The following is a 16339-nucleotide window of genomic DNA, read 5'->3' as shown; positions in this document are numbered from 1 at the left end:
ATGCGGCGTTGCATCAAATCTGTAGATTTTTCTTTATTTTATTTATAAGGCAGCCTACCCTTTTACAGTAATGTTTCCTTTGAATGTGTTGCTAAGTCATCCTTCCTCACCTGGTGCCATTGGGAGGGGTTCAGGCTCTCTTCTTTGGCTGTGGTGGTAGAGAAACCTGAAAACTGGTCTCAGCATGGCTGGAGGGACCCAACATCGTGCAAGAGCTAGTTTCAAAAGACCTCGGAATGCAGTGCTTCCTCTCCCTCAGAGTTTGTTGCTCATGTGAAAGATGTGGATGCTATTTAAGCATTCATTAGAGATTAAGATTCCAACAGAGCAACGCCATTTTCCTTCTTCCTGGGCGATCCCTATAAGGCAGTGTTTCCGAACCTCAACAATTCCCAGGTGCGTGGACTTCAGATCCCGGAATTCCACAGCCGCATGGTCGTCGATGAGAATCCTGGAAGTTGGTCACGCAACTGGAAGTTGCCAGGGTTGGGAAACTGCTGTAAGGCCACTTCAGAGGGATGGATGTTTTGTGGGTTGTCACTTGGGTGGAAAAGACAGGCTTTCTGCATGGGAAATCAGCTGCTTGGGATCTTGGTCCTTTGTAGAGCAGAGCTTCCATACATTCAGAATTTCCAAATTATGAATAACAGAGAGAATGGGATGTTGCTTTTAGGCATATTTAAAAAAAAACACAGTTGCTTGCAGTCTCTGGGGAAAGTGAAATCTTGCTCATCATGAGTTTTCTTTCCAGGATGTGGCAGGTTGTCATTTTTTCCTCCCCCACTTCTGTGAGTCAGTACATGCATGAATAGATAGTTTAAGCCTTAACAGCAACCTCCCTCCCTCCCTCCCTCCCTCCCTCCCTCCCTCTTTCTTTCTTTCTTTCTTTCTTTCTTTCTTTCTTTCTTTCTTTCTTTCTTTCTTTCTTTCTTTCTTTCCAGACATCATTCCTAATTTCACTACATCTGCTACATCGCTTGTGTATATGTACTTGCTAGTTTTAGTTGGCTTCATTAGATCCCAGCATTACCAGCATATTCTTGCAAGACGTTGGACCACCAGTGTGACGGGCAGAATTGGACATTGGGCAGAAAATTGCTATCTGGTGGCTACCTGAATGTTTGCAGCCCAGAACTGCTAACTCGAACCAGAGTGGAGCTTCTTCTCTAGTACTTTGAGACTATAACATCAGAATTCATCAACCATTCTTTCCCTCTGAAGGGCCTTCTATTCCAGGCTGGAAAATTGACATTTGAGAAACCTTGTCTGATACTATAATACCTGTATGGGATCTTTCAGAAGGTTGGGAGGGTGAATTGTGCTCCTGTAACCCCTTGAAAGTAGTCTCTGCCTGATTTAGTTGACACTGACTCAGTTGCAAAGTCTCTTAATACTGTGTGAAATGTTGAAGAGTCCGTTGGACACATCTCCCAACAGTTTGTCTAATCAACATTTCAGTCCATCCAAGTTCATGGCCAACGGTACATCTAAGGCGATTTTTCCTGATTAGATACTTCCCAAATATAATAGACTATGAGCCCCATCAATCCCAGGCTGTGAGGAATACTGCACAAGAGGCAGCCAAGAGCTATTGAGGATTTTTTGAAAAAATAAAAGTTCAGAAGTAAAATGTAGCTTCCATCCAACAGTCCTAACTCTGTGTCTTTTGCAAACCTGCTAACTGCTGAGAACATTCTTCGTTATTCTTCTGCACGACGAACTCCCACTTCTCTTGTCCCCTTCCTTTTTCTTTTCCTTTCTCCTCTGAGAGTTCAGGGGTGGGGGAAAGAGAAGGAAGAGGGGGGAAGGTTTGCTTGGTTTTGGCTCAGGATATGCCATGCAAATTTTGCATAGTTGATGCAATTGATTCAATTTCTCTACAGCCCTTTTTAGATGATTATATGGGAGCATGTGCATATGTGACACATTTTCGAGCCTTTTGGCTGTAAAATAAAATAATATAGTATGTGATATATGTGTGTGCATGTAATATTGCATGCATGCTTGCATGCTTGCATTTTTTAATACCTGTATGTCCTCAAGGAAATCTAGCCATTTCCCATATGCTCTGTCTCAAAGAAAGCAAATGTGCCCCAGGTATAAAAATACTGCTTCCACATGCTATATCACAGATCCCATTTAACAGGTGCATAGCGGATATGCTGTCTAGTCAAGCTTCCTTGTCAGTCTGTCTCCTTGAGACGCTGATTGCTACACGTGTGTGCATAAACAGGAACACTTGTAATTACAGAGGCTTGTTTCTGACCCTTGAACCGTCAGAGGTCAGGAAGTATGACACAGGGCAAGGGGATGGCAAAAGGGGGAACCTCTTGGCAAACTTTTTAAATAGAACGTGGTACTGAAGATGGCATTGTTTTGGAGCTCCTGGTTCTTATATACTAGTAGCATAGTCCTTCTGAGTGACAGGATTGGTACATCAGGTCAAGTTGTAATAAGGTTTGGTTCCACCTGAGCATGAATTCAGCCTCAATTAAGCCTTAATGGTTTATTCAACCAACTGAGGTTAATTATAATCAAAGACAGCTCCATTTTTAACGGTATTTCTGGACAGCATCTATTTCACAGAAATCTGTACCCTTCTCATTTTACCAGAATATAACGGGCAACGCCTTGCAGAATTAAATCTGCCTCTCTGGCCAGGTGATAAAGAGAGGGCCTCTTGCAGGAACGTGGGATGTGGACCAAGCAGTTGACCACCTTGGTAGTTTCGCCCCCACCCCAAAAGTAAGCCTGGTCCCGGTTGCTGTTTCCCAAACAAACCAATGCAGCTTTGTTCCAGCATGTTTTTGGCCTTAGTTTAATTTACAGTGTGTCTAATTTATTTATTATCAATTGATTATTATTGTGGGGTCCTGATAAACTTTGTGTAGTGCGGTCAGTGATCTGCAGTAACTCTGAGCAAAATTACTTGTGAGTGGAGTTACTTTGAATTGGGTGTGGGGCCGAATTGTTTTGTTTTCTTCTTCCGTTTAAACTGAGAGGCTGGGCAGACGCTGGAGATGAAGAGCAGGTAGGTGGAAGTGAGAAGAACATAATTAGAAAATGTGGCAACTACTAGGCAGTCTTTTAAGAAGACCAAAAGAGATAAGAGGATACATTTGCAACAAGAATCAAGCTGCAAAATGCTTGCTTTGTTTGTCCCAAAGATAAAATTGCTTCTGAAACCTTGACTTGAAAGACAAAGAAACAATCCACATTGTTTCAAGGAGGGATAACTAGGAATTTTAAACAGATTACTTCCTATAAGATCTTCCCGTGTTCTGTATCAGCCGTTTGGTTATTTTTAAGCTCTAATTCCCAGACCCATTTAGCTCAGCATAAGCCACCCACACTCAGGAGGACTTAATGCAGGTAGGCACCTAGAGGGTTGTGCTGCTGCTGCTTTCTGGGATCTCCACTCCAAAGGTATCTCCATGCTTCTTCTCCAAAATCACCCAGGCTAGAAACAGGTTAGGGGGACAGCTTGATAGAGTGTATTTAATCCCAGCTTTGAGCAGTTAGGAACCATTTCTTGCCCTTTCTCCTTCCTGCTGCCCTCCCAAAGTGGCAAAATGAAGCTTCAGGTGAGGGCCAAGGGCAGACCTGGCAGCTGGCCCACTGAGAATTACCAAAGCCTTTTGGCTCATTCCCAAAACAGCCTTCTGGCAGGAGGAGTTTAAGCCAGGACTTTTAGGCAGGCGGTTCCTAAGCTTATCAGAAAGTAAAGAGTTGGCAAGGAAGTAACATTTTTCACCTGGTCATCATTAAGACAACTTCTTTTCTGGAGGGGCTAAAGAGGAAAAAGACAAAATAGCATTTGCATACCAAACATTGGCTGTGGCGAGAAATGAAAACGAATCTGGCAGGCACCATCATAAAATGTACCAGAGACTTTGTCCAACGGTCTTCGGAAAAGATTGCCTGTGAAGCTTTAATTAACAAGGAGTCCCTGCTTCCCCCTCCCTGGTGTTAACTTATTTATAGGCTGACCTGCATGTTAAAATCAGTAAACAATTTCCTGTGTTTCTAACAAGAATTTTGAAAGGTATTAGACCCTTTGGCACTGTTTTGATTTAGCACGAGGACCTGAATTATATAAGCTCGGCCAGTAAAGTGGTATATAGCCAGCCCTTCTGCTAACCAGATGTTAGATGATGGCAAGAAAAAAACACAAACAAGCTACAGAAAGAAATGGGGGGGGGGAGGGAGGGAAGGACCCTGTTTCAGTTACATAACCAGAAATCTGCAAAACGAACCTTTCCGGGAAGATGGCCTTTTACTGCTTTCCAGAAATTGATCTTCTGAACCAGAAGCAGTTTGTGGTGTTCCGGACATGGTGCTCTGGGTGCCTGCTCTGGAAATGGACCATGTCTGGGACACAGTGAACCACTTCAAGAGCTGAACTTCCAGAAAACTGCTGGACTACCCCACAGGGTGGTTAGGAAAAGAAAAGGAACAGGAATGTTAGGCTTTGCATATATCTGTTTTTTTTTTTTTTTAAAAAGGATCTGTTTAGATAAAGCTCCTTTGCCTGGTCTCTGGAGTTACTTCTCAAGTTGCCCGTGCAACCATGCAGGTCTCTGTTTACCAAGGGTACTATAATTTTGTTGGAAGCCATTGGATCTGGGTTATTTTCCCTTCTTACTTCCCCTTGCTTGCAAGCAAAGTCAATTCATGCCATTCTATCTGGAGACATGGAGGTGTTCTGCAACACAAGAGGACGCACCCAAATTTGGTTCCGTTGGGAGTCGGGCAAGAGACAAGCATGGGTTTTTCTGTAAGTGATGGGTGAAGGCCATCCATGGCTCAATGGGTGCTCACAGTAGGATTTGTTTCCTCCTCTCTGGCTGGTAATTGAGGCCCAAATCCTTCTGTAGTGGCTACCTCCAAGGACATGAGAAGTTTTAGTCTCCAAGCGCAGCTCAGTCTGAACCTTTGGTCTGAATGTAGCACTTCAGAATGCAGTCAACTGTCGCACATAGGGGCGTCCTTAGTTAAAGTAGTGTGTGTATATAATTTGACCCAGTACTATTTAGACAGAGAGAGAGCTCTGCTGAGATCTAGCAGACCCAGTGTCCGTCTCAATGGGCATTGCAAACAATCCTGGATGAGTAGCCCCCATTATTTTTGTGTGAGTGGAAGAATAATCCAGACCCTTTCAGAATATCTTAAAAGCTGAAAGATATCCAGCCAATCCCTCGGGTGCCCAACTTTGTATTTTTCACTGCCAATTTGGAAATTCGGGTTTAGATCTTGAAGATCTTCTTCAGAAAGACAGAGTCAAGTCTGGTTCTTTCCCTCTTTCCCTCTTTTTCGTTCTCTTCATCCTTCTTTCCCTTCCCTGCAAGCAGCCATTAAAAAGACAAGGAATGGCATCATTAGGGAATGGCTCAAAGCACTTGGGTGTAACTGTCCTCCTTGATTGCTGTTCAAGACAGAAGCTGAGACCAGTTTGGGCTGTAAACATCTGCCTTCCCCTTCCTCCCCTGCAAAGGGGAGGGGGCAGACTAAACTTTATGGCTTGTTGGTATGTTTGTGGGCAGAGGAAGAAAGGGGAGACGCACAATTAAACCATGCTGTAAATCACCCCTCTGTCTAGTGCCTCTGAGAAAGGGGGTTTCATCCTGGGTGGGAGAAGAATAGGTGATTAACTTTCATTTAAAAAAAAATGGCTGGTCCAGGGAGGAAGAAAGCCAAAGCATGACAGAAAATGAATGGGGATGGCTGATTTTGCACTGACTCAGAAGCTGTCAAGGGAAAGGAATTTGTGCTGGCAAACGAGTTGGTTTGCTTGTGTTCCGAACTGAGATGACACATTGAAAAGGGATTTAAAAAAAAAAGGTTCCTATAAATGAAATCTGCATAGTGGAAGGAAGTTTAGAGAAGGTTTCTAGAGCTGGGTGGGCTGCACTGAATTCTTTTAATGGGCTGGATTTTTCAGGGCGGTTCATCTCGAGCATCCTTCCTCAACCCGGTGTTCTCCAGATATCTCACATTTTAGCTTCTGCGCTTCCCAGCCAAAAGCATCACTGACCATGTTGGTTAAGACTTATGGAAGCTGAAAGCCAACCCAGCCAGAGGAGCCAGGTGCCCTCTGGATGTCTGGACATGAGCTTCCCTAATTTGATGGTGGTCAGGATTCGTTTCCAGCGTTACAGTGCCTTTCAGTGATTCTTCTCTGGGAAAGGAAGGAATTCATCTGCTTTAAGTTGATATTAGAGCTAGGCAGATGACCATGCTTATGGTGAAAAATTGCCCCAGTTGAGTTGCTTTGCAGGAACAGTGGATAGTGTTAGTGTTAACTTTTGAACCTTGAAGTGGCTAAGGGCCTGCCTATTTGAAGGGCTTTCTCTTTGCTTTTATTGGCTGGGTTTGGGTTTATTTGCTTTGATTTGGTGTGTTCTGTGTTGCTTGCCACTCCAAAGCAGCATTGTTTCAATCAATACAGTCAAGTAAATAAACAACTGAATAAGGAGCAACCCTATTAGTAACCATTCATCTAGTTTTATAGAGTTTGGTTTTATAGATTGTGGTTGACCTTTATAACTCTTACTGGAAATACCAGGATATGAATTTGGACTTTCCGCATACAAAGCAGTAACTTCCCACATAGCAAACTTAAAACCCTTCCGCTGTGGCTGAAAGGCAGGGACTCTCCCCCCACCACCCCATGTTGCTGCAGTTCAACTCACAGCTGCCCAGGCAGGGATGGGGAATGCTGGTAGATGTAGTTCAGGGATATTTGCATCGGTAGAGTATCTTCACCATGTAGCTCTTTGGAATGTTAATACGCCTTTGGGGGAAGCTGCTACTAAGGGTGTAAAATGGGGGTGCTTTGCTTCCAAGCTCAAGGTGGTGACTTCTTTCCATTTTTAAAATCCAGTTGGCCCGATCTGTCTTCTGATGCCCAGTCCTGTCTCATATCGTGCTTTGTGTGCCAGATCAGAGTGGGTAGCTTGATGGGGAGGCGGTGGGGCGGAGAGAGCGGGCGAGAGCAAGTTCCTGGTTTTATGGGTTGGAAGGTCGAACGGTCAGCAAAGATGATAGAAGGTTTGCAGTTGACGAGGCCAGACCATCTGGCTATTGTAAAAGTGGCAATCCACATTTTAAAGAGGAGGAACGGCAAGGGGAGTGTTCCAAGACAGCAGGCAGACGCCTTTTTTTGGAATTCTTTTTCCTCTCCCCTGGCTGGGATGTCTTACAGAGGGGGTCAAAAGTTCACACTGTCCAGCTAAATCCTTCCATTTTTTTGTAAAACCCTCTCCAAAAGCAAGGGGAAAAAAAAGATCTGAGTTGGAGCGATGTGTCTGGGGTAGGGGGTAACAGAATGCAAACAAGTCTGATTTCACTCAGCAACTTTGACTTTTCCTTCCTTCACACATGGGTGGAGGCCAGACTCAGGAAGAGGTCTGATCGTTAGAAACCTTGGAGAACAAAGTTTTATTTATACACACACACACATACACACCCACCTATACCTCGAACAGGTGAAACGTGCCTGTTTGCCAGCATAGACAACTCATCCTTCTTTTAAAAACAGTGAGTTGGGAAGTTCACCATTTTTGTTCAGAAGTTCCGTGCACAACTACTAATGTATAACAAGACAGTGTAACCCCTGACAATGTTTTGGGGGAGATTTGCCCTCCCCCAGTAGGTTCCAGAAATCTGGCCTCCTTGGTAAGATCCTGGAAATTGCCAGCCCTTGGGAACTTTTAGTTTTTCTCCTAAAGGTTTGTAGTTTGAGATTTAAAAAGGAAACTTTATCAAAGGATCTGGAATAGCTGTTGTATACTGCAAAGTGTGGGACATGGATCTGGAGAACTTGTGGTTTGTCCATAGCTCACAGTGGCCTCAGTCAAGATGGTAGGTAGTGAGGGATGCTGGAAGCTGTGAAGGGATGCTGAGTGGTTGCACACCCCTTCCACGATGCTTACAAACACTTTTTCAGTAGGCAGCCCAGAGCTTGAATCCAGCCCGAAGACCCCTTTACCTGTCTCTCCCCATTTTCTTGTCTAGTTCCCTCCCCATATTCTCCAGCTGGCCATTTATAGCACTGGCCACTGCGTTTCTTGGCTGAAACTTCAGTTCAGAGCATGTGCAGGTTGAAAAGACCAACTACAAACAGCATGGAGTTCTCAGAAGTCCAGATTGGATGCAAAAAAATCCCGTGTAGAACCTGACAAGGATAAACCCTTTCTTCCCAGTGATATGTTTCAACTCCCTTTTGCAAATTAAAGTTAGTCAGTGATCTCTGTTTTCTGTGCTTGGAGCCAATCTGTTCGTTGTTGTTTTTGATAATTCTGTAAAAAGCCCTGTTCTCTTCGAGCTGGGTAGGCTGTAGAACAACCAGTATTCCTAGATGGTATTTCCAGCCTAGCTAGGAATCCTGGGAACTCTAGTGCCCAACCCTCTCAAAGGCTGCCCTAAAATCAAAATCAGGGAAATGGTATGACAGTCTTTTGTGGCCGTACAAGTGCCTAGAGCCGACCCAGCCCAAGTACATTGGCAACATAAATTTGGGCAACTGTTTTTATTTGCAAATGCTGGTTTTCCAGTGTGTCGTTTTTGGAATGTAGAGCTGCCCATCTGGACTTCATTATTGCAGGCCTCTATCATAATTGCCCAGAGAGCCACCTTGGGTTTTCATACTGAAATGTTTGCAGTATACACAAAATCCTGTTGCCAAGCAATTTTTATTAAAAAACTTTATGCTTCTTGCATTGTAACGGGGAAAGAGCCTCTCAGAAGGCCATGTAAAATACAAAGCAATCCCCAGTTTCTAAGAGTGGTCTTAGCAGAAGGCAACTGTTGCATTAGACTTTAAATTAATTGTTAAGTACCACACCTTTTTCTTGGTTTCAGTCATTTTTCAGGAAAGGAAGGGGGGGTTGAGGAAAGGCCGAATAAACTCAACATAAATATGGGCTTTAAAAATACATCCTATTGCTGTGTTTCCAGAGGCTTTTCAACACCAAGGTAGAGTTGCCACATTTTTTATTCTTTTCAATCTTTGTAAATTGCCTTGAGAGGCTTTTTCTGCCGAAGAGTAGGATCAAAATCCTTTTTAGTGAATGAAAACAAACCTGTCTTTTGCTGCAGTGTTTTTAAAGGAAAAGAAAATCGCAAATAAATGTGCCTGGCTTTGGGAAGAGGGAGGTGAACTGCTGAAGTGTCCTATGCTGTGATTCTGACTTCGGCTGCAGAAACAATCTAGGACAGATTCCATTAAAAGTTAGAAACTCCTATACCCAGAGGATTTAGACAGTTTCTGCTTTTTTAAGAAAAGGGGGCTGACAATAAAGATTCTGCAATAATCTCAGTCTTCTTTCCCCCCACCCACATCACAAGAGAGACCAAGGGTGAAAACCTGATTGTTCTAAGCGGAGGAGTCTATAAGTTTGTTTGTTTTCAAAATATAAATACAAATTCCAGCATGTTGCACCAGCTCTGGAAATTGGTAGTTGATTTCCTAACTAACTGATACCCCACCTTTTTCTCTAATGGGCCAGAGAGCTGACTCTAGGCACGTTTTCAAGCTGGTATTTTAATCATGTTAATCTTTAGCAGCACAAAGGTAGTGCAGGTATGGGGGGTGGGGGGAAAGGGTGTGCATTGCAGTCAAAATTCACACCAGCCTAACCTAAATCCAGATATGTTGGAATCAGACCTCATGCCTCAACTGGACCACAGAATCCATGTTTTACCCAGAAGGAGGAATCAGCCCAAGGCCCAGGCAGATTTTCCAGGCCTTTTGGTGTGGCTGCAGGTGAAAGCTGGGGCGGGGTAGCTCTCAGCAAGCGATTTTTGTTGTGAAGTTCATAGAGAGAAAACAACTTCCTATGAAAGGATCTTTTTCTGCTTCCTGAACATAGAGCTGTGTTTTTCTCTCTGAGTGCAACTCTGCAACAGGGGTACAAACAGACCTTTGATTCCGGTGTGGCTAAAACATTTTTGCACATCCCAGTCTGGTTCCTGTGGGTGAAAGAAGCAGCCGGTTTTAGTCCAGGTGGGTGAAAGAAGCAGCCATGACGCTTCCTCCTCAAGAAACCCCATGCAGGTTTCCCCTGTGGACGTGCCCTTGTTTGGATCCATCTCTTTCAGCGCCTTTTGATCCTGGTTTCCTTCTCTATGGGAGCAAAGCTGGGATTGTAGGAGAAGCGGCCTTTTCAGGCTTCTGGCACAAAGTTGGAGTTTCCCTGGCTGAAGTCTGGAGCAGAATACTTTCTTCCCTTCCCTGTCTTCTTTTTAAGCAGGGCCCTTTCCACACTGCTGCAGAATCTTAGCAAAGCAGGAAAAGGAAGAGGGCTGGCTGGCTTTCTTTGCATTGTGTCAGTCACAACTGTCTGCCGGAAACCACAGAAACCCCTGCCTTAATCTCTCCATTTAGACCTCCAGTCACAACACGGGCCTCGCTCTTGCCCAAGAGACAGCTTCCCGTCGGACTGCTTCCTTCCGTCTCTGCCGATGGCCGCTTTCCCTTCTGGTTTGTCGGGCTAGCTGGCTTGTCCCACCCCTTGCTGCTCTGCTGGAGGAGCTGGGGCTGTGGAAGCTTGGCAACTCCTTTGCCTGCAGAAGGAGGTCCTTTCAGGTCACAGCATAAGTACATTAGCATGGGCTTGGCTAGGCGGGGGAGACTCAGAAGCATCAAGCCCCAAGTTGGCACCGGGCCTTCTGGCCTCCATTTAATTAGAAGCACTGCGAAACTCCCTTCTGTGGTTTTGCTTCTCAGGATAATGTGTGGGAAACATTTCCTCCAGGTTCCAACTGCCCTAGCTTTTTGCTATGATGTGTTTTCTCCAGGTGTGTGCTCTCACTTCTCCAGACACCAGGTGAGTCTAGGTGGGGAAGGAGTGTGGGCTTCCAGGTGTGCCTATCTTTGGCCACATCCCAGAAGAGGGCCCAGCTGGGCAGAGAGGGTAGGTGTGGTCCTGCTTTAGAGCAAGAACACCTGAGCAATGAAAACCTCCAGCCTGTGGTTACCTGGCCTATATGTGGGCCCGATGGGAGCCAGGATGAAGCAGGGAGCCATATCTGGGCAAGGTCACTGCTGCCGCCGCCGCCACCTCCTCCCGCCCCTTAGCAGGGGAAAAGGAATCCCAAAGAGGAATGGTGGAGAGGCTGTCCTTGAATCCCCAAATTCTTCACCTGATCTATTTTTTTTAAGGAAACTAGGCCTTTAAGAGAGTGTGAATTGATTGATACCTTAGCGTTGAGTGGTTCCTCGCAGCTCTTACCCTCAGTGGCGACTCTCGATTTGTGGAGAGGCTCTTGAGCAAAATGGTTATTTAATGATTCATGACACATAACAAGGAGCTTTCCAGAGTACTAATGGACAGGTCCCTCCCTGCCTCCCAGGGAGTTTACAGTCTAGGGTTTGACACAAAGGAGACAGCACCATTGGGCAGGGTGAGAATGAGAAGTACAGACAGGAGTAAGTGGGTTTGGGATGGAGAATGTGCTATTTCCCCGTAGCCCCCCCTTCTCTGGGGTTTATGGTATCTGTTTAGAAGGTACTAAGATACTGTCAGAGGGTGAGCCAGAGAATGCTTCCATGCATGCATAAGAGGAGAAAGAGCAGCTGGCATCTCCTGGAGGTTGACAGTGGACCCCTAGAGGTGCCAACCTTTATAGCACTCTGTTTCCGGTTCCAAATATCCATGCTCAAGCTTCCTTCCAGACTCTGTTCCATCCTCCTTCAATTCGTTTTAAGGTGCCCCAAGGACCAAGACGCGGTGGCGCTGCGGGTTAAACCGCTGAGCTGCTGAGCTTGCCGATCGGAAGGTCGGCGGTTCGAATCCGCGTGACGGGGCGAGCTCCCGTTGCTAGTCCCAGCTCCTGCCAACCTAGCAGTTCGAAAACATGCCAATGTGAGTCGATTCATAGGTACCGCTTCGGTGGGCAGGTAACGGCGTTCCGTTTAGTCATGCTGGCCACACGACCACGGAGGAAGTGTCTTCGGACAAACGCCGGCTCTTCGGCTTTGAAACGGAGATGAGCACCACCCCCTAGAGTCGGACACGACTGGACTTAACGTCAAGGGAAACCTTTACCTTTACCTTAAGGACCAAGAAGTACATAGTGCTGTGCTCAAAAAGAACCTTGGGGCAGAGATGTGGGGAGGGTAGTACAGAATGGATGGAATCCAGAATCTCTGCATCTGGAGCCAGGGATCCAAGGCGAGCGTTTAACATGTCGTTCCTCCTCAGAACTGCACCCCCCTGCCCACATGACAAAGCCAAATTCAGCTTTTGAGACTTCCAGTGTAGTTCTGCAAATGCTTTCTTTGAAGCAAGTCCCACTAATGGCCTGTCGGGATGGCTCCCTCATACGTACTTAGCAGAGCGTTCTGCAGAGAGCCAGAAAAGCAGATTGCAGTGGACTAGAGCAGTATTTCTCAACCTCAGCAACTTTTTTAAGCGGTGTGGACGTCAGCTCCCAGAATTCGGGCTGGGGAATTCCGGGAGTTGAAATGCACGTAGCTTAAGGTTGCTGAGCTGGAGAAACACTGAAATGGGGGACAGAGGACACAGATTAGAATTTCCTCGGGGAATGATGGGGCAGCTCTGCCCATTTTGCCCTGTATCTCTGGTTCTGTGAGTGCGGTGCAGGTTCTCCTCTTTCCAATAAGCCAACTAATGTGAAGAGCCCCAGCAGCAGTGAGGGAGAAGCCAACTTCGGTGGCTCAAGCAAGCACACTTCCTGGAAACAGGCGGCCCAAGACGGAGAGATGCCATGTCAGGAACTTCCCACATGGCTGGGGCCTGAGAGAGCGCATTTCCATTGAGCTTTGACCATGAAGGAATGTAGAAGTCCCTCTTGATGCCAGCATTTGTTTTGTTGGGGGCGGGGTGGCGGTGGTTTTATGATTGTATGGATTTTTATGGGCGAGACGGTTGCCAGGAGTCTGTATGAAGTCAGCGGTATAGAAATATTGCAGAGAAATAAATGAGAGGTGATGCAAACAGCCCTCTTTCTACAGCCAAGCCTCTGCTTAAGCCTTAGCCCAGCTAGAGTGTGTAGGCTTTGTTCAGCATACTGGCCTACTCAGGAGTAACAGACTTCCAAGGAGCATTTTTCTGCCTCTCGGCCTTTGGGCTGTCAGTTTGTTTTTTGCTGTCTGAAGCTCTGGAATGGAATCCCAGCCGGGACTTGCTGAGTTGTTCTCCTCACCCTTGAGGATGAGTCCTTTCCACCATGTTGGAGTGGCTCCTATCCTAATGCATCATAATGACAGGGCTCCAGAGAATGTGGAAACTCGGAGAATATTCTTGTTTTGAGGATTTCCCGAGGATAATCAAGGGGACGATCAGTTTCGATTTCTTAAGATCCTTGGTCCTTTCAAAGTTTTGTGAAAGTTAGGAGTTTGGGCATTTGGACTCTCTGAATGAGTTCCATTGTATGGAAACCGCTAGCCATCTTTCGCATTTGCTACAGCGATTAAGCTAGGCTAGGCAGGTGCTTTTGCGATGGTCCTGCGCAAGCATCAAAGAATTAAAACAAATCCCACTTTGGTTCACGTACTTTTGGAAGCTGATAGATACAACTTTCTCTACTTATACATCCTTTGGCATATCATAAGGCTGACATATCTGGGCTGCAACCACCTGGATGACCACCAGGAGGCAGTGAAGAAGTATTTAAAGAATACACCAGCTCTTGGCTGCCCTCTGGTGGTTGCCTATATTAGCTATGGCGAATCCCTTGCATGAAAAAGGCCGAATTCTGCTTTGTTAGCCAAGGGTTGCAAGAAAAGATCCTACGCTGCCAATAGATGCTTGGAATCAGTAGCGGAGAAAACAGAATGGGAGTCAGGATCCAAATTGCTCTCTCGTTTTGATTCAGTCCCCACAGATACAGTTTTCCATCATTGGCCATCTCATTTGCATTTATTTATGACAGGCAGGGGAAGGCTGGTCTTGCTCCTTTCCTCTTGAAGCATTCCTGAAGCGCCTTGAGCTTTTTCTTGCTGATGACAGCTGAATTCTACTCTTTCTCTTGGGGGGACCGAACAGCCCTATTTATATTCAAAAATGTGCGGGTCCATTTGAATGATCTCGCCCCCTGAAGACTGTGCTAATGGCTCTTCTTGAACCTGCTTGCACACTCTCTCTTTTCCCCACAGGTACACAAAACTCAGCTAGTGATTTACCAATTACACCTGGTAGGAAATTTGCCTGGCATTGCAAGACAACAGGCCATTGGCCCTACGATCTGTAAAAAAAACCCTCAAGCAATGTACTTCCCCCCTTAATACACATAATTAAATGGCCTTGACAGCCAAGGGACTGTAGGTGATTTGTCCTCCTCTTTCCTTTATTGTGGCAGCTTGTTTGTTGTTAATAAAATCTTGAAAGGAGCAGGCAGTCCTTTGCTGTCTAAAGGTGCTGTCTCAGAGCCTGATGAACAGGACAAAGTTCACCCTTCCTCGTCAACCACCAGCGTGTTTTTCTCTTTCAGAGAAGTCCAATATTATCTGGCTTGGCCAACAACAGGCAAACACGGGATCTCCAAGGCCAGCCTTGATTCCAAGTGTGATACTGGCGTCCCTCCTTAGGATAGGTTAAAAAAAGAAAAAGTTCAAGGGGAACGTAATAAAGGTTTATAAAAGCAGGTAGAAATGGTCGGTCCACAGTGGAAAGGTGCTATTGTAGAACATTAGAACACATTTTGATGGGCCTGGGAGTCAGCATTAAGCCTCTCATTCAGGAGTCACAGTGCCTGGTTGTTGTGGATAGTCTTTCCCCCAGAATTCGGCACAACCTTTTTCAAAGGCAGCCCAGTGAGAGGGCGCTACTAACGGGCTTCCCACTTGGGCATCTGGTGGGCCACTTGTGAGAACAGGACGCTGAACTAGATAGGTGTTTGTTCTGATCCAGCAGGACCCTTGTTAGGGTTTGGGGAAGTCGCCCGCTCGGAACGTGTGAATTATAGCGCCCCAATTCACCGGTGCTACTTCCTGCTCCTAGTTTGAACTGGTGTGAGCTTTGGCTGTTTAATTAGTGGATAGGGTTTCTCCCCCTCCCCCTTAAAATCTCAGCGTCGGGTTTTGCCAAGAGGGAAAAAAACCCAAACTAAACACTCCCTTAAGTTTGTAGTCCTCATGGCACAGGCTAAAATCCCACAAACAGGCATTGATGTAAGCATGATTGCAGCGTCCGATCCTGAGCAGCTGTTAGGGTAGCCAAAGTGCCGTCAAAAGTCCCCATGGCTGCTTCTGCTCATAGGCTGGGGGTGGGCTTTGAAAACCTCTTGCCACTTGTGAGCAACAACCAGGCGTAAGAACCGTATTTATCTGGCCGATGGTAGAAAATCTGAAAGCAGAGCATGCTGTCAGGCTGGTGTTTTGGTTTGACAAGCATAAATCAAGAGCTCAGAACGACAGGGAAAAAAGGGATATTGCCTACCCACAGGATTTTTCCTGTCGTGTTCACGTGCAAAATTGCCCCCCCCCCCCCGCCAAGTGGAGGTTGGAATGATGCTGATTTTTTCCCTCTTTTTTTTTTTATCCAGAGCCCCTGAAAGAAGCCTTTTCAATACCCAACAAAGCACCCCTTCCTTGATGCCTGCCCCAGAAACATCAAAAGTGTGAAGGGGGGGAGGTGAGAGAAACAGTCCCCAATGCCTGTTTGAACGCTGGAGTTTCCCATCCATTCGGAGCGTCCCCCTTTCACCCAGAGCCTCCCCCTTTGCCCGTCAGATGCTCTTGCCCAACTGCTGCCATTGTAAAATGCCCCCCAAAGTTCACGAGGTCACCGCCTTTGCATGCTCTCTCCTACTTTTATTGCTTTCTCTTGGGGTTTCGGATCTTGCATTTCATTACCATCATCCAGACGGGTCAGGGATGGGCCTTGTGTTTTCTCTCCCTTTTTACAACCCTTCCTAGTACGGTTAAATAGCTCTCAGCCTTTGACAGGTTTGTTGGTTACTTAAGCAGCAGAGCTGCTTATTTGCCCAAGTGCTTCGGAACTGAGACATAGGAAAAGAGGCAAGAAAGAATAAAAAGAAGGTTACAGTTTCCTGAAACCCATTGTTCTTGGATTTGAAGCCCCCCTTCGCTCACCTTAAGGGAACAGGAGCAAAAGAGGATGACAAGGGAACAAGGGACTTGGGGCTCCCGTCCTCCCAAAGCTTCCTTCCAAAGGGAGTGGGGGGAGACCAGATCTGCTGTTGCCGTTCTACTAACTGCAGTTTTTAAAATGCAGTCACGCCATAGCAAGCTGGGTTGCTCTGCATTGTGGAGGTGTCTTTATTTTAATATGTGGGCTCCAAACCCAGATCTTTGGAGTGGGCAGTGTAAAAAATACTGCCATAAATAAAGAAATAGAACTTCTTGAAATCT

General features: G+C 46.0%; 1 protein-coding gene across 2 annotated transcripts in view; it reads left to right on the top strand.

The window, feature by feature from the left end:
* Positions 1–16339, top strand: part of SKI (SKI proto-oncogene) — a 115493-nt gene that overhangs the window by 38603 nt on the left and 60551 nt on the right. The gene's annotated exons all lie outside the window — the stretch shown is intronic.

Source organism: Candoia aspera, chromosome 18, assembly GCF_035149785.1.
Source record: "Candoia aspera isolate rCanAsp1 chromosome 18, rCanAsp1.hap2, whole genome shotgun sequence".
Taxonomy (NCBI): Eukaryota; Metazoa; Chordata; class Lepidosauria; order Squamata; family Boidae; genus Candoia; species Candoia aspera.
The sequence above is the reverse complement of the archived record's forward strand: the minus strand, read 5'-3'. Positions and strand labels throughout refer to the sequence as shown.